The 26758-nt window shown below is 42.8% G+C and overlaps 1 protein-coding gene across 17 annotated transcripts in view; it reads right to left on the reverse strand.

Annotated features, from left to right (window-relative positions):
- The window catches only part of Tenm2 (teneurin transmembrane protein 2), a 1230398-nt gene that overhangs the window by 468755 nt on the left and 734885 nt on the right, over positions 1 to 26758 (reverse strand). The window lies entirely within an intron of this gene.

Consider the following 26758-nt stretch of genomic DNA (forward strand, 5'->3'; position numbering starts at 1 on the left):
CTCCTCTCCTCTCCTCTCCTCTCCTCTCCTCTCCTCTCCTCTCCTCTCCTCTCCTCTCCTCTCCTCTGTTCTCCTCTCTCTCTCTCTCTCTCTCTCTCTCTCTCTCTCTCTCTCTCTCTCCCTCTCTTTCTCTTCCTAATTTTTATTAAGTTACTCTGAGGATATTCTATCTACCTAACAAAAGAGATTCCTTTCTTTTCTTTTTTCTTCTCCCTCTTCTTCCTTTGTTTCCCTTTTTCCCCTTTTGACTTCTCAACCCTACATGTCTAACAGACTCCATAGCTCCCTCAGCTGCTTGGCTTTCTTTCCTACCTCACTTCCCCTCTTTTTCCTTTTCCCCTTCTCTCCTTTCTATCAGCTAGGTAGCAATTGCTTTTGATTGGCAGTTAGAGCAAGTCCTTTCTTGCAGCTATGTAAGAGCCCAGCTTTTGCTTTGGCACGTGGGTCACCTGCTTCTTCTAGGCATGCCCTTATATTAGTTAATTTGTTAGCTTGCTTGAATCACAGTCGAGAACCCTTCAGTTTTGGTTTGCAGCAATAAATTCAACTGACAGCTGAAATTTGGAACGCTCACTTAATATTGATTCCGAATGTAATAACAAGCGACATGACCTTTTGGATGGTGTAAAATATGGCCGCCACAACATCTGTGCCACATTTCTTGCTGTTTAGTAATATGCTGTAACAGCATGGAGCTGGCATTAAAGCTAAGCTTTATTATCAAGCAGATCACTTCGTCTCTCTGGCTTCATTTAAAAAAAAAAAACATGCTTTCAGCTTCTGCTTCAGCTATCGGGTATAATACACGTTGCTGTTTTCAAGACCTGATTTACCCTACAGTAAGATGGAGAAAGATATCTGATGACCAAATAGGAAGGCAGGAAGGAATAGCAAGGGCCAGGAAAGCCACATGATATCCAAATTCCAAGGGACTAGAAACTGACAACAACTTTCCATAACACTGGCAGAGATACTCAGAAATCTCAGCTGTATCCTTACCTGTGGATATACCTATTCTATCCATGAAGTTGATGACACTTAAGAATTTCTACAAGTTATTGAAATATCTCTCTCAGCCACCAGCTCCATGCCTCCAATACCAAAGAGAGAGAGAGAGAGAGAGAGAGAGAGAGAGAGAGAGAGAGAGAGAGAGAGAGAGAGAGAGAGAGAGAGATTACCAGTGGTACTTGTCCTGATGCCAGAGCATCCTCTAATTTAGCATTGCCCTAGGAAATCCTAAACTAATTTTACTGTCTGGATACAGGAATGTTTGCATCTGATTTACCCACACTGTTTTTCTTTGAAGTCTTGGTATCTTTAAAACATTCTCCAAGTGGCAGAACATCAATTTGTGCACTTTAAAAAATCCAATTTAAGCAGGTTAAAAATTGTCAAAAGAGTCTAACCATATTTCTCCAACAGAATTTCCAACCATGGGGCACACACAGAGCACACACACACACACACACACACACACACACATACACACACACACACACACCCTTTGAAAGCATTCTAACATTTTAATATAGTCAATAGCTCAGATTGGCTCTCACTTGGTGAATGGTGATAATTTAAGGTCTCTCTCTCTCTCTCTCTCTCTCTCTCTCTCTCTCTCTCTTCCTCTCTCTCATTTCTTTTCTACTGTGATGTTTTGACTCTGGTTGACTGAACCATTTCTGGAGAGTAAAACCGCAAAGTTTTAAATGTTATTTATCTGGAAAGAAGAAAAGAATTGAGTCACTTTTAGGAGAACTTCTCCCTTGAAGAATATACTCCAAAATGAAAACAAAACAAAACAAAAACCCCCAAACCAAAAAAACTATTTGTGGTTTCAAAAAGGGCAGTGTATGGAATATGATGAATGATTTCATTTCTCCCCTGGCTTCCCCAACACCGACTCCAGCTGACATGCAAACTCTTGTTGCTGTAGGTGCTTAAACTGATGTGGTAGAAATCTACATGTAACAAACTAGTGATAGGGCACTTTCTGTATTAGGAACTGCAGAAATGTGGGCCTGAGACTGGGTAAGTGTATTATTCAAAGAAAATGCTGGGTCTGGTAGGTAATTGAAAACGTGAGACTTCAAAGCCCTCACACAAAAATGAGAGACACTGGCCTATACCCTTTCCCCAGGGAAGCCTAGGGGAATTCCTGCTGGGATAACTTCCAAAAGGACTAGAGATCCATCGCGCATTGAAAAAGTTAATCAAGCCATGAGGGAAATGTCCTGATAGTTAGACATTGGTTACAGGGAAAAAAAAAAAAAAAAAAAAAAAAAAAAAAACCACCCTTACCTAACCAACAAGCTTTTAGGGCGGTTTCCAAGATTGCCTGACGGCTGGCTATTATCTGTCATCTGCACCACTTTCCCTAGTAGATCATAGCATTTATCCGGATATTTGCTGATATGTTATTTGCTCCTAAGATATCATCCTAGGAAAGTTCAGAAATCCTGAAGGGTGCTCCTGTATTCTGGAGAGCACACATTTATTTATGAAGAGCAAGTTCATTATTCCTGCAGAATGATGTGGATAAAATATGATTGGACTCCTTAATTGACAGAAGCCTCTGCCAGATGGCTGAAATGCCACTTTCATTTCAGGAAGAAAGGAATCCTTCGAAGAAAGGAGGAACTCTGTGATTACAAGGTAAGATCATTCTTAATTATCAGGCCCAGGGAATGTATGGCCACCCTCATCTTTATAAAATTAGAAAGCAAATTTCAAACTTGGGTGCTCAAATACCTGGTCCACTATTAATAGTGAAGTACAAATGGCACTTCGTTGAGAGGGTCTGGGGTTGGAAGGGAGCTAGACTTGGTTAACTAAAAGCATGCCAGCATTAAGATGAGGTTTGGCTCTGAATTTAGAATGAACCGATCCTCCAAATTGGCAAGCAATAATTAATTCCAGCCGTGTATCACTCATCTGTGTAGTGGCTGCCCCTCAAATAGAGATCTTAAAAAACTCTCCCTTGTGAAACCAGTGAAGCCATCAGACACAGCCATATGCTCAAAGCTCGCAGAAGATTGGTCATAAGACAGGTGTCTAGGAATTGAGATGTTAACTGCCCAGCAGTTATGGTTGTGTATGCTGAAAGCCAGACTTGTTTTAACTATTAGCCAGGAAGTAAATAGACGAGCCAAGTTGCCAAAACCAAGCCATGAGAGCAAACCCTACTCATCTTCAAACATTGGGAGTACCTCCTTTTTTTTTCTTTTTTTTTTCCCTTTTACTTTGGCACTTGACTTGTTCTCTGAGATCCTAGAATAGCTTTGTTGATATCATCCACAGAGGCTCAGAAAGGAAAGACTTGAGGGGGAAAAAAAGTGTGCGCACACTGACAAGGTAAACAGGCGAGAATTGGATTACTCCAGCGTCCTCCGCTGAGGTAGGATTCAAAACTAATCTGATTATATGAATATTATGAGCCACTAAGTATCTTTCTGCAGCAATTACCAAGCTTTCACACATAAAAGAGGGCATTTTCTTTAGTGCTGGGCTAATCTCTCAAGTGTTCGGCTTCAAAGCTAAAGTTGAGAGAGAAAGAGACCCACTGAAGTGGGCTTACAATGTAGCAAGCTTCTCTCTCTCCCTTTTCTTTCTTCCTCTCTCATCTACTTCTGTATATACTGAACCTCAAAGGATTATTTTCATTCTTCTAATACACTCAAACTATTTCCGAATATCACACAGTTTTTGGTCTCTTTAAAGCCAATTGTTAGGCTTTAAATCAGAGTCGGGGCTAAGAAAGAGTATTAATTCTGTCCTCTTAGTCATGTGGGAGCAACAGCATTTAAACTTTACTTTGGAAGTCTCCCTTGAGCTGAACAACCGAGGTAGGCTCCAATGCCCATGCTTAAGTGCAAGCCCATCCACGTGGTTTGTTTAGTCGGCCAGCAGCTTGCTTGGATTCTTCCTGATGTAAAACCAAGAGCAGATCTGTGCATCAGCCTGGACCACGACGCTGGATGCTGATTTTGTAAGTCAGAACTTTAAGTGAGTGTCAGAGACGCATCTCAGTGAAGACGTGCAGTGTGATGGTTATATACGTGCTCAGGCTCTGGTTCAAATCCCACCCATGCCAGTTCCTAGATGAAGCATGAAGTTGGCTCACTCCTTTTTTTTTTTTAAATCTTGCAAGCCTAAAACATCAAGGAGATGACATCTGTAGCATCTAGAAATGTCCTAGGGATATACCAGCCGATTTGGATGGACTGAGTGCCCTCCTTCCCAAGGCGCTCATCATCCCAGTCTAGGAAGACGGCCCTTCCTTTCCTCTTGACCCATTCTCCCTCTTCCACTATACATTCAATAAAATAAAGTAAATAAGTGGAAAAAAAGGAAAGAAATGTACTTGGATTTATAGTGATCAGTTGTTAATTCTATAGGTTCACTTTAAACCTCGTTTTCCTCGGCTTCTGCCTATTTCTATCAATTCCTCCCCAGACCATGTTCCTTCTTGCTATAGGTATCTAACTGGTTTGAACCATTCATTCTTAAGTCGTCACAGTCCAACCCAACTGATTCATAATACAACCACATTATCTCCTCATAGTCTTGGAACAATATTCTATGAAGAGCTGGACCTGCCTTTGGTCTATTCTTATCCCTGACAAGGAGAGAGGATTTCACACATGTTAAGAACTTAACTGGCACTGTCTTTTGTTTGTTTGGTTGATTTTTGTATTATCATGATGCAATGTTAGTTAAGTCTTGAAAATAGGGGTCTGGAATATTAATCCCTGTCCTCTGGGATAATGAGGCATTGGGAAAGCAGAAAGTAGTATGGTTTCCGTGGCTTTGAATTTCTCACAAAGCTATAATTGTAAGCAAATTGTTAGTCTAATGAGCAACATTCTATATTTGCTAAAAAAATAATAAAAATTAAAAATAAAAACAGCAAAATTCAATGTAGATGTGTACTGAGCTATAACCATCCCTAGGCATCTGGGCTCCCCAGCCATTGTCTTCAAAACCATGTCTCAATGGGCCCCCTCCTGACATTCATAGGAAATTAAGGTATTAGTATTCAAGTTTGATCACCTTCCTATGAATCCAGTGGCTAAATTCATATTTTAATTGAGCCCAGGAGTGTTGACTTGTAGACACTGTGTAGAAAAAAAATCACTAGAAAAGTGGCAAGTGGTAGGGGCCTTTTACCTTTGAGTGGAATATGACGCTTATAAAACATCAATAACAATTTTCTATTGGGGAAAAGCCCGAGGCGAGAATAACCTGCTCAGGTTTTTAAGTGGAAACAGTCAGAAATGAGTGTTTCTTATTCTTCAGGGAACGGAGCTACCATTGTAATCTGGGTAAGATAGCTTTAACTGAGCACAGTATAATGCAGATGGTTTTCAAGGCGTGGCAATTATCAGGCACCAATTAGGATATGAATCTGAAATGAATGCTTGTGCTGTCTTGTGCTGCTATTTTGAAGGCTATGGAGCCTTTAGGAGGCAGGGTCTTGCTCACAAAAGTGGACCACTAGGGGCAGGTCCTTAAAGGGTATACCAGCATTGGTTCTAGTCTGCTTTTTCTGTTTTCTGCTCTGCTAGGCTATAAAGCTGCCCCATAATACTGGTGCCAAAGATGGAGCTGCTTTCTCCCACATGTTTCCCTCCTCTATCATGTTTCAGACTTCTGAAACCATAAGCTAAAAGAAAGCTTCCTGGCTTAAGTCATTGTTGTCGGGTCTTTGGGTCAGGGTGACCCCAAAGTAACTAACCCACTAATGGGAAGTCTCCAGGATCCAAAAGAATATCTGATATAGTCTCCCCGATACAGATGGGCAGCACCAGCTCAGTACCAAGTGGGTGAATGGAGGGAACACCGCTACGCCTGTGAAGTAAGCCTGGAGCGACAGACAACAAGGGAGTGCATCTCTGTGTACAGGTCAAGAGGCTGCCAATCCCTTCTGACCCCACAGTGGTCCATAACACTGCCAAGCAGTCTTCAGATATTCACTGTTGAGGGTCCATATTTGTTTGATGTGTTTATTTTCTCTTAATTTTGATATGGTGCCCTAACATATTTATTTTTATATATAATGTCTTTATTATGGGCATACTTGTAGCTCACAGACAATGATAGTAACAGCTAATATTTATTGAGCAGTTATTCTCAGATAATGTCAGCAAGAGCTTTGCAGGCATTCTCTCACGTGTCACAGAGACCTCATGAGATTAGCATGTCTGCTCTCTCTGTTTTACAGATGAGGACCGCTGGGGTTCAGAGAGCTACCGTATAGATCATCCAAGGTCACGCAGTCGGTTGCTCTGCTTGGATATAAACTCAGGCTGTTTAACTTAACAGCTCTGGATCCCAGCCACTGTTCTCTGTCACTGACTGTCTGGTAAGTGCTCCTGACGGTTCAGCCCATTGTGGAGATATCATGAATAAATAAAACAAGACTTCTGGGGGCTGTGGAGGCTCCACGGGAAGCCCAAATGTGGCCCTTTCATAGATCATTAAGTCTTAGATGGAGTGTTTGCTCATAACAAACATTTTAATAATCTGCCCTTATTGTTCTCCCCCCCCCTTTTAAAATTCCAAGGACATAGTGTGGGATGTCACCAAAATTTGGTGAATTTTTGCAAATAAACACTACTGACTTTCTTAACCTTTCAAGTGGTCTCCTGTACCACTTAATTATCATAGTAAAAAAAAAAACCTATCTACTTATGTGGAGGCAAGCAAGAAAAACAAAACAAAACAAATGAAAACCACAAACACAAGCATGTTTGTTGTTTCATATTGAGGGTTATTTAGCTTGGATAATAAATCATTACAATGAATGTCAACACTGCACAGGGGAAAGGGAGTAGTTAGTTGAATATGCTAATGGGAGACGTGCATTACTAATGAGGAGGAGAATGAACAGCGCTAGCCACATGCTACTTATCACTGCACATCACAAGTCAGGCCGTGTTCACACTGAGCATATGAGTGCCGCGTGACGGTGCAGCCAAATATTCACATGTCAACAGCAGCGGCTCCTGGACCCATCCAAGACAACTGCAGAGTTTAAAAATAAAACTCTCCTTGTCATGCACCAAGACAGCAAGCTTAAGCACATCTGCCAGCGAAAAGGGACTTTGCCAGTCTTCAACTTCTACACGAGCGGTCTATTGGCTTCAAGTGCATGGGAGTTCAAACTGCAAAGAATGGCAGTGTTATCCATAAATAAGAGCCGTGGCTTTTCCGTTCAGACAGGCTTCAGATCCACGGATTCTGTTTCCTACTGCTGCCAGACCACCACTCTCTCTGGCCTTTTATTTTGTTTATTGTTTGGGAGTGGACAGAAGATCTCAAACTTCTAAGGCAAGGGCTCTATCTCTGAGCCACATCCTGACCACTGCCTTGACATTGGTCTAGATGCTGGAGCAACAACCTCCTTTGACTTCCCCTGTGGTCCTTTCATTTCTTGTCTACCTAGCATAAATTGGTGGTGTGGGCATTTTTAATTGTGTTAAAACATAATGGCACAGAATTCACAATCATTGTCAGGTACAAAGTTTTGTGGCTCTAAGAACATTTACAGAATCTAGAGACCATCACTTATCGATTTTCATCTATCAAAACCTATCAAACAGTAACTCTCTGGTGTATCCTCCTCCAGTCTCTGGCAATCACCAACCTGTCTCTAATTTCAGTGACTTTTCTTACACTAGGAGGTAGGCACTTACAGCAGTTTTCCTGCAGTTAGCACAATATCTTCAAGGTTTATCCACACTGTATCATATGCTAGCACATGCTCCTTTCTTAAGGTCTGAACAGTATGCCGCTGTATGAATATGACACAGTTCTCTATCCAAATATCTATTGAGACTTTGGGCTAGTTATATCTTCCAGTGGTTGCATATAAGGCTGCTCTGAACTTGAGTATACAGATATATAATGCTTTCGATCGTTACAGGTGTATACCCCAAAGTGAAATTGGATGGCACAGTCACCTTGGTGGTAGCCAATCCAGTAACCTCCTACCACTATAGCTTACTCTCTTCTGTTTCTTTTTCTTTAATCAATGCTAAGCTTTTAGTTGTCCATTTATTTACTGTCTCTTCTCTGTATCTAGGTAAGCGTTGTATGGAAGAATCTAGATCCCGTTACCATGGCTACAATAATGTTTGTAGTACCTCATAGTCAAGAAGACGGCCAGGGACACAGTAGGTCCTCTGTGAATAGAAATTAAACTTCTGAGTGACTTACAGAAAAATGCAGACCTACAAATAAAATGAAGGTAGGATGCACTACATAAGATAACCTCACTCGTTTCTGGGAGAGGACAGGAAAGGCCATGTCCCATGCATTCATCAGCCCTGGCAACAGCCACTGTGCATCTCTGGCCTGAAAAAAAAAACCACCCCACACCTCAATAACAATAGGATCAATTTTGACATTAACACGAATATTACCAAAGCCCAAGAGATACATTGAAATTCACAGAGCTCTGCGGCAGATAATATAAAAGCTCTAACCTGCTCTCTAGAAACAAGAAACTCTCATTTATGGCTTCCTAGCTCTCGCTAATCCTGCCCATTAGGCCCAAATATTGCATTTTACACAGGATGCAAGATCATACACGAGACTGATGTAATACTTAGGCTGAAAACCAGCTGGCGGATCCAACAGTGCAATCCCCTTCCTTCAGAAGACACAAATCAAACCCAGGATGCCTTTTTGACAGATTCCTGCATGTTCCTCATTATGGATAGATGAGAGAAGACATCTCTCCGTTCTGGGGCACAAGGCTCACTCCCTGCATTTGCATACCCAGTCATTTGTAAACAGAAAGAAACGCATCCCCCGCATTTGCCCAGAGGTAAATGTTTACTCAGAAAGGTGACTTGTGACTTTGACAATCATGTCAGTTTTCCATCTGCATAATTTAAGGTAATGCATCCCTCCTTTAAGTGCTTTTGGTTCGGCTTCTTGGTTTCCTTCTTCTGATGAGTACACTGACACCCGGACCTCTAGGTCTCAATTTGAATAACTTTCTGGGAGAAGCAGGGGGAAAAAAGCAATAAGGCTTCTTGCCAGCCCAAGGACAGGCACCCTGGTTGCCAAAAAAGTGAGTAGCCTGCTCATAGTCTTTCATCTTCCTTACTCAGCCAGACTGAGGACTAAGAGGCTCACCCCTGGCTGTGGAGAGCTGAGGAGAGCTGTGGTGGAGCCTTCTCTCCAGCGCTGTGTATCCCTGGAGGTCTCCCTGGAACATTTGCTCAGGTAGCTGTGCGGTTCATCAGCATAGCAATTTGCCCAGTCAGCTTCATCAGTCACAGCAGAACAGCGTGGCTGGTGAGGGAGACTCGCAGGAGAGCTCCCCATGGGCAGGTGTGGAAGGCACATTCATCCGGAGTTCATAAATATGCATCTTGGCCCTGATCTTCTCTGCATGCGGGTGATAGACTGGAGCAGGCAAGAGTAAATCCACAGTCTCCAAGTGCTCCCTCTCTGCCTCAGAATGCGCTCCATTTAGATCTAAGCGGGCAGGCAAATTTGCCAGGTGTGACTCAACCAGCCTTCTGCAACCCAAAGGCTAGAGTGGGAGAGGTCTCTTCAACTTCCAGATCAAAGGCTTTCTAGATCTCAGCCCTAGGAGAGGCCTCTTTCTCAGGAAGCCACTTCCTGACAGGTGGGGTGGAACAGTGAGTGAGGACAGGTTCCTGCTCCTTGGAGAGCTGACAATCTAGTCAATTCAAATTAAATCGCTAAGTTAATTTAAATAGAATATAAGAAGCTCTATGAAGGAAAAACAGATGGTGTCTTGAGAGCCGGGAAGAGGAACCTTAGTTAACTGTGGGTGGCATGGGGAAGTGGGGGGTCTCCGGAAATTTCTCAGGAGAAGTACAATGTGGATTGAGACACTCCACAGACAGAGCTGTGCAGCTTGAAACTGGGGTACACGCATGGAAGATGGGCTTAGCTTTCTCTCAAGCTGACTCCCGACTGTGTCTTTCCTTTTCTTTTGGCCACAGGTGGAATATTAAGAATTTTCTAGCCTATTCCTGGCTGCCTTACCTTATCTAAAGATGTCTATGCTAAGAAGCCAAAATAGAGGTAATCTAGACCAGTAGGAGAAGTCGCTCAGAAATCCTGACTTGTATCAACTGAGACACCTTCCCAGGAAGAAAGCAGGGATTAGCAAGATGTGGCTTATCAGTTCCTCTCTGGCTGCTACAGCAGGCAAAGATGAGAGAGCTAAGCTAAAGAAAGGAGGGGAGAGGGATAGGGGAAAGGGAGAGAGGGAGAGAAGAGCCGAAAGACAGAGGAAGAGAGAGAAAGAAAGAAAGAAAGAAAGAAAGAAAGAAAGAAAGAAAGAAAGAAAGAAAGAGAGAAAGAAGAAAGAAAGAAAGAAAGAAAGAAAGAAGGAAGAAAGAAGGAAGAAAGAAAGAGAGAAAGAAGAAAGAAAGAAAGAAAGAAAGAAAGAGAGAAAGAAGAAAGAAAGAAAGAAAGAAAGAAAGAAAGAAAGAAAGAAAGAAAGGAAGGAAGGAAGGAAGGAAGGAAGGAAGGAAGGAAGGAAGGAGAGAGGCAGAGAGAGAGAGAGAGAAAGAGAGAGAGAGAGAAAGAGAGAGAGAGAGAGAGAGAGAGAGAAAATCCCTTTGTAAATTAGCGCTTAGCAGGCTCAACAAGTTGAAGAGCCAGGGGAAGGCTTAATTAAAGTAAACAGACAATTTAAAGTGAGGAAAAGTTCAGCCTCCATGGGAAAAAAATTCTAGGTATGAAAACAGATTCATGAAAATTTAGAAGTATTCACAGCCAGTTATCATTTACCCAGGGCCTGGGTGGTAATGAAGTTAACAAACATGCCTAAAGTGGGCAGGTGCTCTGGCTATTCTCGGTACCAGGCGGTTGGAGGCAACATGCTTGTGTGACGCCTCCTTCTCTTTCCTGTCTCTCGCTCCACTAGAAACGCTGTTATCGTCGTATAGTCTCCATTCCGTACCTAGTGCTTCCGAGTCTCACTGGCTGCTCTGCTAGAGGACGGTTGGCATTTGCTGATTGCCTGGGAGCTTGGTGCTGTGACTCCAAATTCTCAGCGAAAGGGTTCTAAGGCACCGAACTAAATGACCTTTGACTCATGAGCTGAGAAAAGAATGCTGGGAAAATCTATGCTTTTCAACATTCCCCTAAGGTAAAATAGAAAAAGAAACTAGGGGAAGATGAAACCTGAGCCAATATACTCTAAGAAGAACATTTTTAAAACTCCATCCCATATACAATCACCAAACCCTGACGATACTGTGGATGCCGGGACGTGTTTGCTGATGGAAGCCTGATATGACTGTCTCCTGAGAGGCTCTGACAGAGCCTGACAAATACAGAGGTGGATGCTCACAGGCAACCATTGGACTCAGTGCGGGGGTTCCCTGATGGAGGAGTTGGAGAAGGGACTGAAGGAGATGAAGGTGTTTGCAGCTCCATGGAGGGAGCAACAGTGTAAACAGACCAGACCCTCTGGAACTCCCAGGAACTGGACCACCAACCAAAGAGTACACATGGAGGGGCTCACGGCATAGAGACAGGGGGAGGGGGATGGGATAGGGGTTTCTGAAGGGGAGACCTGGAAAGGGGAAAACATTTGAAATGTAAATAAAGAAAATAACAACAACAAAAAATCTTTGTCTGGGGCTGGAGAGATAGCTCAGCAATTAAGACCACTTGATCTTCTAGAGAAGCAGAGTTCAATTCCTAGTACCCGTGTCCAGCAGCTCACAATCTCCTATAACACTAACTTATTAACTAAAGTGAGGGAATCTCACCACTTTAGGTACCCATAAACACATAGCACACACACACACACACACACACACACAGACAAAGGCAGAGACAGAGAGAGATTTTTATATTGCTGGTATGTGAAATGTAAGTTTTTATGTGTGTTTACATGTATATGTGCGTGTATGTGTGTGTGTGTGTGTGTGTACTGCATATTACCCTATAATTTTTCACTGTTTTTGTTTTGAGGTATGATCTCTCAGTGGAGCTGGAGCTCAGTAATTTGGCGAGAGTACCTGGCCAGCAAGCTGCAGGGAATCTCCTGATTCTGTCTTACTAAGAGCACAGGCACACACCACCATGCCAGGCCTTTACATGGGTGCTGGGAAGCTGAACTTAGGTTCGAATGCTTGTGTAGCAAGCACATTACTGACTAAACCATCTCTCCATTTCCATCCAAGATCCTTTGAAACAATTTCTGGATGTGGCTGCATGCTGTTGCAAACACTTGGTCGTACAGAGGTTGCCAGCTGTGAAGGAGCTAGAACAGAGTCTGTGACTGTGAGTGCCAACAGTGGCTGGTGTGTGCCTAAGTTAGGGCCGCAGTCCTGGTTTGGGGGATTGCTCAGTAAGGAGGTCAAAGACAAAGTTAAATGTGGAATTTATATGCTGTCTAAGTAGGGAGAATGGGAAGAGTTAAGACAACAACAACAACAACAACAACAATAGTAATAATAACAGTAAGAGCAATAGCAACAATATCCTCCTCCCCCCAAAATCTGGAAACTCAATTGTAATTTCAGTAAGGTATTCCTGTACATCAGCAATTTTTTTTCATTTGTTTTCCTTTTTGGTTCAAAAGACAGGGACTTTTGGAAGGGAAGGGATAGAGGTCTTATAGTAATCCTTCTGGTAACAGCCATAGGACAAATTCTGATTGCCTTGCAACCTCTATATAAACTTAATGAAGCATTTTTAGTTGGATGTTTTAAAAACTGGGTCAAAGAAAGGGGGAGAGCATCCTGAATGCTGATGTGACTCGGTAATAGATTGAGTAAGCGGTGGCAGGAAACGTGTGGACTCCTTTGCCTAAGCACAGATCTGAGCCAGCACAGCAAAACCTTACTGATGAGCAGGGATCAATACCAGCAGAATAGCCAAAATCAGCTTTTTGTCCCTAACCTCACCATAGCCTACCCGTAACTGCAGAGGATCAAGCACTTATGTAGGTCCCCACAGTGTCTCACGTGGGCACCACCACTGCAGAAGGACAGGAGTAGAGGAAGGGAGGTGCTCAGATCTCTGGGAAAATAATTAGCCAGCACGAACATTACCTCTTCCTTTTCACGTTTTCTGTAATTCCTTCTGTCTGAGAGAGAAGCTGTATGTAATATGTGACACAGGTGAAACCCATGCAATAAAGACAGCTGAGGTCCTTCCATGCAGGAGGGGATCTTTCTTCCTAAGAGCTGGCACCTTCTTATGTCACTCGCTCAAGGGAGATCCTGAGCTGTGTGCACCTACACGTGCAGGTGTGTGTGTGTGTGTGTTTATGTGTGTGCATGCTTCAACTGAGAGTCACTTTTGATTCCCTTCCAAAAAGGCCATCTGAGAGTCAAAACCAACACATTCTTCCAGTGAGGCCTGAGTCAGACACTGTGTTTCTTTCTGCCTCACTCTTTCCAGCCTGGAGCCGCTTCTCATGGCACACAGAGCTCACTGCTGAAAGCAGACAAATGATTCTAAGTGGATGAAACTTTCCCAGGTGCTTCTGTTGTTGGAAGTTGTCTTCCTGGCACCACGTCTGTTTCCATCCCTGTTCTAACAGATACGTGAGAATTTCTGGATACAGCTACTGTGGGAGGCGAAAAGGCAAGGCTTCCAGAGCTGCTTAGAAACTAGGTGGGAACCTCCAGTTTCCTCTGGGGGTGCTGGGATAGAACCCTGTGAGTCAGGAACTTCTAATACAGGACTGCTGAGGTACTCATGGCTCTGGAGTAGCATTAGGGAATAAGACGTTCTCTTTCTAATTTGTTAATAATCCAAAAGTAATAGATTAGCCATTTAAAAACAACAACAACAACAACAACAACAAAACAAACAAACAAACAAAAAACAAAAAACAAAAAAAAACAAAAAAACTCCTTTTTTTTTTGCAGTGATATTACTAACATTATCATAGGATATTATTTTCAGAGGAAATTTGTTCAATCAAAGTCCATATTTTTTCTAAATAGAAGATCAGAACACTTTGTGTGTGCGCGCGCGTGTGTGTGTGTGTGTGTGTGTGTGTGTGTGTGTGTGTGTGTGTACTTGTGTGTAACCTCCTTTAGGCACTTGTCAATTGACAGAACACTGGATGTGAGCTGAGCATCCACCAGGCACTGGATAAATCAGAGGATACATACCAAGTTTCTGCTCTGTTGGAGTTTGTGTATAGTGGTTGAAAGAAGACAGATAGCTTCTCAATAACTAATTACATCACTTGATAGAAGGTCTTAAGTACCATGGAGGGCAATGAGGGAATAAAATGAGTGCCAAGAATATCGAGAGTGGAGGAGAGTGTGAGAGAGGGTGACCTTTCAGCAGTGTAGAAATGGGAGAATCAACGCCCTCCTTTACTTAGCTATCAATAGTCCTGAACTTCGGTGTCACAGTGATATATTTTGGGTCAGCCCGTGCACATAAAGGTGTGGACGCGACCAGAAGCCAGATTTAGGGATAGCTATGGGTATTAACATTTATTCACATTCAGGGGACCCTGTTAATACCTACCTAGCAGGATAGCCTGTTAATTACCCTGTAATTACCTTCTGGGCCAATAATTGAAATTCTAATAAAAGCAAGAGAGAAAATAAGCAAAGAGAGGATAATCAGAAGAAGCCAGGGTCATCCTCACTTAGGTGAGTGCCAAGAGCTAACTCAGAGACTATATAGAAAACAATTGCCTTCTGCCGAGGTTCCCACACCCTCCGACAGTGTATTAAATTCTTTTCTTGTCTGACATAAAGTAATAACAGAGAGTCGTCGCCGTCCCGGGCCACAGAAGATGGGATGGCTTTATTTCCCTTTTTTCTAGAAGAGTGTCACAGTCTTCTGTTTAAGGATACAAGAGCAGAAACTGGACCATGTCAGGACCATGTCAGAATTTACTGCCCCCTAGAGGAAGGAAGGGGAAAAGCACTGCGGAGGGAATGCAGCAGGGGGAGGTAGAACTGGGAAAGAGGCTTTTATCTGAATGGTCAGCTTCAGGCTCTCCTCCAAGGAGAGTATAGCACAAGAATAAGGATAGCTTAAGGAAACTCATGGATAAAGTGTGGTCAGTTTCTCAAGTCTGAATACTCATCAGATACACAGGTGGAAGGACAAATAGGAACAAACAAAACAAAACAAAACAAAACAAAACAAAGGACACAACTGAATAACTTCTGTCTCCAGGTGGGTGCCCATCAGCACCTTAGTAAAGTAGCTGTTGTGTCTCTGAGCTTGTGGGAATATCCAGCTCATGGCTTTTTCTCAAGGAGTCTCGTGGGGCAACAGATCACACACACCGTGCCTCCTCCCAGACCCATCATCTTATTGAAAGGGGGATGAATTCCAACCCTGGCCGGCACATCAGAGACCCCAGGCACATCCCGGCTTGTCCGGCATGGTGCAGTCTACATTCCTGTCCCATCTGTCCTCACACCCCAGTGACTCACACCCAATTCTCACCCGCACCCCCTTCTTCAGCATCCCTGGGAACTTAATCTCTATCCTCGTGAACTTTTATGACGGTGTAAAAGGTTTGAGACAAACTGCAAGTTTTTCTATTTATGTGGAATCACAGTCCTTATAAAAGTTTCCATCTATGGAATAAGAGTTCTAACAGTGAACAGTGATTGTGCTAACATTTATTTAGCTGGTAGTACACGCTGGGAGCTTAGGGGCATTTAATAATGCGCACTGACGTGTTCAAAGTCCTTTGAACATATTCATATTGTGTCTTCATGGAGACAGAGAAGTTAAGCAATTAGCTGGTTAAGGAACAGCTAGCAAAAGGCTGAAAAAAAAAACCACCCATAGTTTGAACCCAAGACTCTGAATTTAGGCTTTTATCCTTGACCATGGATTACCATACCTAGGCAGTACTGATGCCAAGTATTAAGCTATCCACAGTAAGTTCAGTATGGAAGACTGATGGTGTTGGTGAAGATGCAGAGAGCTAGGCGGTGGTAGGGGTTGTTTGTTTGTTTCTATAGTCTACATTATCAACTAAGGAGCTAGCACGACACTAGATGACACCCGGACTGGATGATATGGGAAGAGTTTAATAAGGGAACTATTTAGAGATGCAGTCAGGGTTTAGGGCAGCCAGAGGGATGCTGCAATGCTTTAAGATTAGCAGGTACTACTACCAACCTTCTGTGAGCTACACAATAAAAGGAATCGGGAAAGAGAAAACCTTAGAGTGAGGGTACCTGGGAATGCTCGAGGACTAAGTGTTAAGTTCAGGGAAACAGCCAACCTGGGAGTCAGGAGTTCTGCTTCCCCTCACCCCACCCTCTGTCCTTTCCCTGACTTCTCATCCCTGTGAATAAACTGTGTTGGTATCTATAGGACAAAAGCATTGGACAACCAACCCACGGGGCAACTTTCCATATCTTGGGGGTCCCAGGGCAATATGAAGGACAGACAGACACTGCGCAGTGCAGTCTCTGTCGGGGTAAACTGGGGCAAACCTCACCCTCCCTGGGACTCAATTTCTTCATCATTATAATGAGACAATTAGACCACATGTAATTTACACTGCCTTCCAGCTCTGACATTTTAAAGTTTTATGAATCCAACCTCCAACTACTTCCCAAGAGATCTTCAGAATAACTTCAAAAAATAAAATAAAATAAAATAAAATAAAATAAAATAAAATAAAATAAAATAGAAGTCTGAGAGGCAGCCCCCACATGCATGCTCACATGCTTTGCCCTGTCACAGAGAATGCCGGAGGACTAGGTGTGGTTAACGTAGGAGGGCATTTGTCCATCTGACAGGTAACCAGGACACTGTTAAACGGTTCAAAGAAGATGATAGAGAATGAGAAAATAGTCCCAGCAAAGGACCATTTTGCACTTTAATGCACTATAAGCTCTTTAAGATGAAAAGCAAAGGCAGGGAGGAAAGTGGGCACCACAGCAACTCTGGAAAACCCAGAGATGTGTCGTGGGTTTATACGGATATCTGTGTGATGGCAATTCACAGGCCATCCATGCACTTGAACCAGTGGTCACATGTTGCCGGGCAGTGAACGTGTATGTCTGGCATATGGCCTTGGCTGGGGACAGCTGGCATAGGGAGTGGGAGGAGGGAGTGTGCCTCCACAAGTCATATGGGGCTTGTCTAAGTAGCCTTGACAATGTGCTCCGAGCTGCTCACTGGACTGATGCTAGTCTTAAGGTTTCTTGCTGAGACTCTTGAGAGAACACTCTGTGTGTCCAAGCAGACAGAGACACTGGCGAGAGATGAGGGCATCTGTCCTCTCTAGCTTCTGGAGACATATTTACCCCCAGAGGCTAATGCAACTCAAGCATGGGGTCTGAAAAGACTGTTGGGATGGTTCCGAGGTGGTTTTTGATCTGCATGCTAGCTCCTCATACTCATTCTATTTAAACAAACGTAAATGAAGTGAGAGAATCTGCCTTTTATGTTCTAGAGACCCATGGGAGGGTCTCTAGATATTAGCCAATGACCAGATCTACAGATGATTTTTCTCCTCAAATGAGAGGATACTGTGGCAAACTTCTAGATCCTATAGACAACTGAAGTATATGTGCATGAATGTGATGGAAGGGCTAGCGAGCTGGAGAGGGGGTACACCTCTAATAGAATTTACTCTGTTACAAATATACCCAATACAGCAAGACAAACAAAAACAAAGTAAGAAAATCAATGGAATATATATGGTTATAAAGAATATAATTATATATAATATATATTAGTTATACAATACAGTTAAGTTATATGGAACACATTTTTAATTCTTTGGGAACTTATTTGTGGGAGTTTTCTATATATTAATGGGAATATGTGATTGGCTTTGCCATCAACTGTAGCTCCATGTTAAAATATTTTTAATATAAGCAAAAAGGAAGTGGGATGAAATATCCCTAGGGCTTAGTACTATCTGCAGTTTCAAGCATACACTTATGATCTTGTAACGTAAAATCTTCTATGTATACGGAATGGACCATCATATTTTATATACAAGAAGACAATATATAAGAATGTAAGAATAATATATATAATGAATAATATATATGATATATAATATAAAATAAGATGTATATATAAAATACACGAATATATATATACATATATATATGAAATGCAAACATATATTCATGGTTATATTTTCCATAATTTTAGTGACCTATAGCAAATTATGTTTAAAGATCATTAACTGTAAGTGTCTAGAAATAAATAGGTCATAAATGATGTTTTTGAATAGAGTCATAAAATTACATAGCTCTGCAATATCCTGCCTGTGGCATGAATTACTGCTTTGTCCAGTGTATCCTCTTTGTATATGCTACCTGACCGTTATTAAATGAATTGCTATGATTCTGTTGTGATTGGATTTAAGCAGCCTTCATTTGACTTAATAATAGCCTCCAAAGTGCCGAGGTTGTGACCCTGGCAATTTATTATAGGATATTGCAAAATCACTCTATTTCCTTACATGTTAATATTGGGTTTTTTTTTTTACATAGATAGCTATGCATCAGAAAATCATTAGTATTTATAGGGATCAGTACTATCTATAGTTTCAAGCACACACTTAAGATCTTGTCACATAAAAACTTCAATGTCTAAGGAGTGGACTCTACCACATTTCACATACAAGAAAACCAAGCCTTCAGCACAGAATAGGTAAATACAATATACTCACTGATTATATACAATTATATGATAGATATCATTTTACATCTCTGAATGAATCCTCTACTTCCAGCACCTTTATTAGCAAAATGTGGACCTACTAATAATGGTAACACCCACCACACAGGTGGTAGATGATCCGAGCAAATCAGTCAGACAGCATAACTAAAAGTACTTTGTAAAACATAAGCTGTTCCCAGACACAAGAGGTTATTATCACTCCATCAAAGGTGACATGACAGCAGCCCGCTGTGGGAAGGCAAATGGCTTGCCTGGAGAATTCTCAGCCAAGCCTGGCACCTGCACCAGGAGATACCAGGAGTTTCTTTAAAACCTGTTCATTGTAATGCATATCAGTTACGAGAAGCTGGAAGAACCCCTATTTTGGGAAAAAAGTCTCACAGATAGAATGGATCATTCTTCCTTCTTCCTTTTTGCTTATATTAAAAATATTTTAACATGGAGCTACAGTTGAAGGCAAAGCCAATCGCACATTTCCTTTAGTACACAGAGAACTCCCACAAACAGGTCCCTAGAGGATAGGAAATAGGTGGCAGATGCACACATGGAAACTTGAAATCAAGCACTTTGGCAATAGACTCAGGATGCTTGACTTAACAGATGTTTACAGTTAATAAAACCCATTTTATATCTATTTCGCAGAATATTTTTCTGCTAATACACCTGGCAACCCTCATGAAGGAAACAGACAAAATTCAGATCGACAGCCTGATAGGAATTAGAAATGACAGTCGCTGACAAGAATTCCTGACGACAGTACCAGGACTGTAGAACACAACTAAGGAGTTGTACCGCCAAGGCCCCACCTTTCCCTGCACACCTGCTGAAGGGTTAATATAAATACTCCAAGCACTCTGCTAATTAGGAGGGGTCCCGGTGAAGCCCCATCTGCATGTGCATCCGTCATCCTTACCCAGGGACTGCAACCCCTCCTTCCCATGGAGACAACTCACAGACTGAGGTGAGATATTGATGAGTCTCCATGAGAGGCAGCCTGGCTAGCAGTCAACTATGCCAGCCACAGGAACAGTCACAGAGGTTGGCTTGCTATCCACAGGAGCTGGGAAAAGGGATGGGACATGCGCACATGTACACACACACACACACACACACACACACACACACACACACACACACACACCACCAGTAGCCTCAGTCTGACACTGCTGAGGCCTTCTCCAGCTGGTAAGGAAAAAACAAAATAAATAGGTACGATGTGCCTTCCTTCTCATCCCTTTCTGCCTCCTTCCCTGTAGACAGGCTCAGCGTGAGATTCCTGAGGAGTTAGTTGCAGGAGGATGCCTCCCCCGCTGGCAGCCAAATGCCAGCCGCACACCCTGCCCATGTAATGTGTCTGACATTTCTGCTTCTCTCTGGGTTAACATTCTTTGACATAGACTTTCTAAAATCTCTCCTTAAAAAGGTTTGCATGTGTGCGTATGTGTGTGTGTTCACGCACACATATACACACAATTTCTGCTGTTTCATGGCACTGCTGCGTGCATTTAATTTTTTTTTTAAAAAGAATACTTCTCTTAGTTGCTGACACATCTCTGCTTTGGCATTTCCACTTAAGCAGAAGTAAATGGTTTCAGAAGGCTGAAAACCCCTGTTTGAAACCATGTGCACACTGCTGTTGATGGATGCCAGAAAATGTTCAAATATCATCTTCCCTCAAGTAAAACAAGCATTGAAATCCAGAAGGAGGAAGTGTGATTGGCAGGCTGGCACACTTCCATTTTAACTACCTGTCATCTAAAAGCACCTATCTATGAGAAGGGGTCTGTTGTCCTTCCTGGCCAGTCACCTTTTGAGGGAGCAACTCTGAAAGGAAGTCTTTCACCTTTTCCCCACTGGGAAGCAATTCCTCTTTTTTGTTTTATTTCCTAACAATCAGAGGGACAATATGAGGGCCAGCCTCTGATGTAGAAGAGGAAAAACAGCTCTTATCCAGGAGAGAGGTGTTCCAGCCTATGTAGCTAGAAACAGTTTTGCTGACAAGTTACCCATCTTGTGATGATCGTGGATATTTTCACGTAAAACAGAAGGGGTGGCATAAACATGCCAAACAAAGAAAATCTGAGTAGCAGGTAATAGTGAACTCAAACTCTAGCTGGTATGGAGAAGGCAATGGGATAGTTGTGTATGGGTACAGCACTAAGGTTGCTGGGCAACCAGTTCAGAAGACACCCCTGCCTGTATCCCATCACACTTTTCACTTGTCAAGCAGCGTCCACTATATCACCATTATTGGCTCTTCAACTCCCCCACCCCCAGAGTCTCAGCATCTCTCAGTGACATCTGCTTCCAGGCAATGAGCTTGCACTAGACTGCACAGGTTCAAACGCCAGGTTGGCCACATACTAATTAGGTCATTCTTACTCAAGTGCCTTCACCATCCTGTAACTTAGAGTCTCTTCCTCCATCATATGAGATGCCTTTACAAGCTGGTCCTCCTTGAAGGCCTGCATCCATCCAGTTGGAACATTGCTTTTGGTAATAAAAGGTTATTAATACCCGGCCCTTCTGAGTCCTCTCTGCAGAAGGGAAGCTCAATCCCATTCTATTCTCTGCTACTTATGGCTGTCAAATTTTTCTTCTCTGTACTGGACCCAAATTAAGCTCCTTGCACTTTTTATCAACTTGCCCCATCTATTAGGAAGCCCAGGGCCAGGATAAGTCTCATTTCCCATCTTCTGACAGTCCGTCACAATATTTGAGACAGCTGTAATGTATCCTCAAGTCATCTCAACGCCAAACCTTTTTAGTTTTAGCAACTTTTCCTTGGATGGCATTTTTCCCAGACTTCCCCCCCCCATCTTTATCACCTTTCTTTGGATGCATTCAGATATGTCGGCTTCCTTAAACTGCAAAGTCTCAAATAGAAGAGAATTTCTGGGTGTGGTTGAAGAAGGAGGAAACTTTGAAGAGACTTCTTCTTTTTTTTTCCCAGAAATGCAATTGCATTAATCATAGGCACCACTGGTACTGTCAGAGTGCATACTCAAAACATATATCCACCCTCCTCCTTCCCATAATGTGATTCAGAGATGCTTACAGAAATGAATGAGTTTTCTCTTGCTGTTTCCCTGACATGAAAATGGAAGGTAGAACTAAGCACTCTATTATGCAGAGCCTCACATAACTGAAGCTCTTAGGAGCTCATCTCATGGTGGGATGTATATCTGGAAGGAAGTCTGCAATAGATTTAGATGACCAGTCATCTTAGACACTCTTATCTTCCTAAAGAACCTCATACAGCTTAAGTTACTCAACTGTAACTGCAGGTGGGACTGAGCCGTAAGCCAATCAGGGGACAGAGAGTGTTCTAGTCCTTCTTGTTTATGATTTTTCTATAATCCTGTAAATTTGTCTTCAAAAGAGATTTGTCAGAGGTTGAGATGAGGTAGGTGGTTGTCTCATAAGTATGAGGACTGAGATCCCTAGTGTGTTCATGCTTGCACACACACACACACACACACACACACACACACACACACACACACACACACACACACACACAGCCAAGCATGATAGCACATGCTTATAATCTCAACACCAAGGAGACATACCATAGGATCATTGGAGCTCACTGGCCAGTCAGCCCACCAAATCAGTGCGCTCCAGGAATATAACACAGGATAGCCTGTATTATAAAATAATGGACTGAAGAACACAGTAGCCAAGGTTGTCTCCTGGCCCCTACGTACACAGACACACCTGTGCAAGTATATCCATCCACACACATGAAACTATACACAAACACAAATGCATCTGTAGCGATGAGAAGTCAATACTACTGATTGGCTATGTCCTACGAGATACACACCTCTGTGTAGGTGTGGTCTGGGATGCATGGTAAGCCCAGTTCACGACATGTTTTAAGTCAAACAGACAGTACTCACATACAGCGTGTTTTCAAAGCCTAGAAGATTTGAATGTTTCCCCTACAGAGAAATAATAACTGTTTGAGCCGGTATTACATGGTACCTCTACTAATGTTTTTAATTTTTCAGTTAAGACCTTAGTTTAAGTTTCAAAAAGAAGGTGTCCCAGGAGCTCTCAGAGAAGGTTGTTGTAGTCTTTTCAAAAGCAGCTGACAGGAGACATCTTAAGGTGCAAGTATCCTCCTTCGTATCATACACACCCCTGTCTCTGTGTTTGGTGCACAATGACAGCTGACCCTGGGGTAGGAAGCATCTCTGTGAACCCTTCCAGCATGCAGTGCCTGGCAAGCCGAGGGGGTTCTCCACAGAGTGCTTTCTGAAAGAAGTGAAAAAAAATCTGTTTCCTACTTTCCCAACAAAGATAATGTGCAACTAAATATAAGCTGTGTGTGTGTGTCTGTGTGTCTGTGTGTGTCTGTGTGTGTGTCTGTGTGTGTGTCTGTGTGTGTGTCTGTGTGTGTGTATCTGTGTGTGTGTGTGTGTCTGTGTGTGTGTGTGTCTGTGTATGTGTGTCTGTGTGTGTGTCTGTGTGTGTGTCTCTGTGTGTGTCTGTGTGTGTGTATCTCTGTGTGTGTGTGTCTCTGTGTGTGTGTGTGTGTCTGTGTATGTGTGTCTGTGTGTGTGTCTGTGTGTGTGTCTGTGTGTGTGTGTCTGTGTGTGTGTCTGTGTGTCTGTGTGTGTGTGTTTCTGTGTGTGTGTGTGTCTGTATGTGTGTCTGTGTGTCTGTGTGTGTGTGTCTCTGTGTGTGTGTGTGTCTTAAAAATAGTGAGGATGCTACTTTTCACTCTGAGCCTGGAAGTGGTTGTAGCTTAAACAAAAATAACAACAGACAACCCAAAGCAGGGGAAAGGAGGTAAAGCCAGCCTCACAGATCTTGGTTTGGCCTCAGAAGGTATTTTCCTGGTCTTCTCTGCTACATGTGACCTCTCCCATTCCTCATTCCTCCTTGCTCCTCCCACTATAGTGGTTCTCTGTATGCATGTCCTCTCCCTCACTAGATCATAAAGTCCCGTGGGATGAAGATGGACTATGCTGTTTTCTGCCATCCGTGCCATCTTGTAGTGGAACAACCTCCAGTCACTTCTCTCAATCTCTCTCTGGCTTTACTCTTTAATCTTTTATCCACATGACAGGCAAATGACTTCTTACTAACAAATCTGGTCTTTGCAACCTCTCCTCACTGATGCCTGTGTTTCCGGGGAGTTGTCTCTGGGGTGTACACTCATTCAGGGGGCCTAGAACCCAAGAGAGTCTGACCCCTTCCCTTCCCTGCAGCTACTGTCACTGTTCCTGCTCTTGGTCTCTGTCCTAGTGACACTGTCCTTTGAGAACCTGGGTCACACGTAGTGAGCATGAATTTTCCCTCTCTCCTCACCCTGCCTCATGGCTTCCTGCAGCTACTCCTGATATCATATTCAAGTCATGCTCTCCTGATGTTACATGCAGTGGTCTTATGCTATAAATTTTCTTCAGGACCTTCCCACAGCACATGCTCTGATACACTGGCAGAATTTGATATAACTGCTCCAGGATAATGGTGAGCCCTAAATTATCAGAAACCTTCTCTAAACAGGCACACTAGTAAAAGAAAGAATTCCACCCCATCTTGGAAATCAACTATCAGTTCAGACATATTTCTGGAGATGGGTGGGAAGGTATCTAAATGCTGAATCAGCTACCCACATCGCTTTTTATTAAAAAAAAAATGCCCGGGGCTGGAATGTGTACTTTAATGGCATACTAGTTTCTTTGGTTAATGAGTTTAATATTCAAAAAGGATCCCAGAAGACTCGAGTAGAGGTGAATTACTCAGTGTGTTTTGGAAGTCCCATGGCCCTTTCTGATTAACTGCCTCTGTGGTAGACAAGTCACCCCAGCAAAAACGTCAGGTCACTACAAATGCACCACGCATAAAACCACATCCTTAGATCCCATCCCACAACTTTAGAAGATTCTGGCTCTAAAGAAGGGACCGTGGACAGGATGCTGTTGAGAACTACTTTGGCTACAAACTACAAGGCACACTAGAAGCCCAGGAGAAATCCATCAAGGCAACCCTAAGGATTGGGCTCCTTTACCTGTGGGTGTAGGGAGAGCACCCATGCCCTCTGTGAACTGACCTATGGGGGCTGCCACTGAAGCACACAGGGCTCAGCCACCCATCTTCCTGGACCCATGCAGAGAAAGGCAGCTGGAAAGTTGCACTACTCTGGACCAGGCCCTCTGCTGCAGGCGGTACACCCTCTGCCTCTATTAACCCTATGTGCCCTGTGGCCCACTCTTTCCTTTGTTAGCATCCTCCAGGAAGTCTGCTAACATGCACCGGAGAACATGAACCCATTCTGCCTTTTACCCTCCTAGACTTTTCATCTTGAAATAGCACCTCTTTTGCCGCTGACAGAGTCCAAGTCACCTGGCCAAAGTGCAGAAAAATCATTACTCTTTTTTGCAAGTGGGCAATATAGCTGAAAATGAAGCCATTCGAGATCCCAAATGCCTGCCCAACTCTCGTCCATCACCCAAAGGAGGGACTCTCATCAGCCATATGATATGCACCATTTATGAGATTTCAGGTGAAGAGCAGAGACACTCATTCAAAAATATGGATTTCAAATGTCAGTGTGTAGCCAGCTACTGACTTCATTGTGCCTCCCACTGTTCCCATGGTGACCTCACAGATGTGGGTCATGGGACTCAGTATTGAATTCACAAACTACTCAGCCTATTACAAACCCTTCTCTTTCCTTTGAACCGTATTCCCTTATCTTCACCTTAGTATGAATATTGAAACATCCTTTTATTTTTCAACCTACTAAAGTGTAAGTCTTTAAAAGGCAAGGACCACATTATATTTGCCACTCCATCTGCACTGCTCCTTAGTATAATACTATACACTCATTGTACTAAATGATGTGATGATGATTTCAACTTCTGCGTAAGTTTCTCTATTGCTAATGGTGAAAAGGAGTCTGCATTATTCCAAGGATATGTAATAAAACCTATACTATTTATGTTTAAACTCTTTTAACATCACACACACACACACACACACACACACACACTTACATCCCAGAAACTGTTCTTAGTGAAAAATACAGCGGTTTTACAGATAGATTTATAGTAGATAAATTTTGTGTATAGTTTGTATATCCTTTTTCTTTTCCCCGAATATGTGTCAGGGAAGTTTTATGGAATTAGAAAAGCTTTCAATTTATACAATAAAATGATTTAAGCAAAGTTTGATACACTTTTCTTATCAATAAAGTAAGTTTGGAAAAGGAGGTCTGAGATTGACCAATGAAAACATTTCCTGTCTGACCACAGGCAAGTGAAGGATGCAGACACCTAGTTTTTCAGAAGCAGTAGTGGTGTGGGCTAGCAAGCTTTGGAGTGCACATGGTAGGCTGCGTGGATCCTGAAAGGTAAAACTTGGTTTATTCTAGACGTGCTTTGGGAAGAGAGGTCACGTAACTAAAGATTTCTGACAAACCGAAGGTAGCGAGAGTTAACTCAAGAGGCTTCGTGAGGGATCCTGCTAGGAAATGATGAAGCGCAGACAGAAGGAACTGAGTTTATGCCCAGGTTGTCACTCAGAGGAAGACAACAGAACAAGGACACAAAGATACACAAACTTATTCAAAAAATTCCAGAACAGAGATCACTCGCTGTTTCCTCAGTTCTCAAAATGCTTGGGAGCAGATGTTGTTGGACGGTGAGGACCACGCTCAAAGCGAGCAACAGAAACAGGGAGCCCAGTTCTCAATATGTTCAAACAGAAGAAGGGGCTGAAGGAGCCAGCCAGCCCTTCATCCTCACCTCTCCACCGTCAAGTGACTCCGAAAAGGCTCAGTGTTACTGAAACTTAACAAAAGTATCCACAGTTCGGCTGCCTGTAAGCCTCAAGTATTTTAGTCAGGGGCATATCTTGAAGAAAGTAGGAGATGAACGAACATAAATAGATTCTTAGAATAGAAATGGCTCCTTTTGGCATAGGTTAATGGAAGATATGTTATCACTAAGTTGGGCAGGGAGAACAGATATATTAGGTTACCCAGCCTTGATAGGGAAATTGCCAATCTTTATGAGAGATTTACAGAGTCTTGTCAAAAGGCACGCGAGAAAAGGCTTTCCATTGGCAAATGTGTCCA

Source organism: Mus musculus, chromosome 11 (genome assembly GCF_000001635.26).
Source record: "Mus musculus strain C57BL/6J chromosome 11, GRCm38.p6 C57BL/6J".
Lineage (NCBI taxonomy): Eukaryota > Metazoa > Chordata > Mammalia > Rodentia > Muridae > Mus > Mus musculus.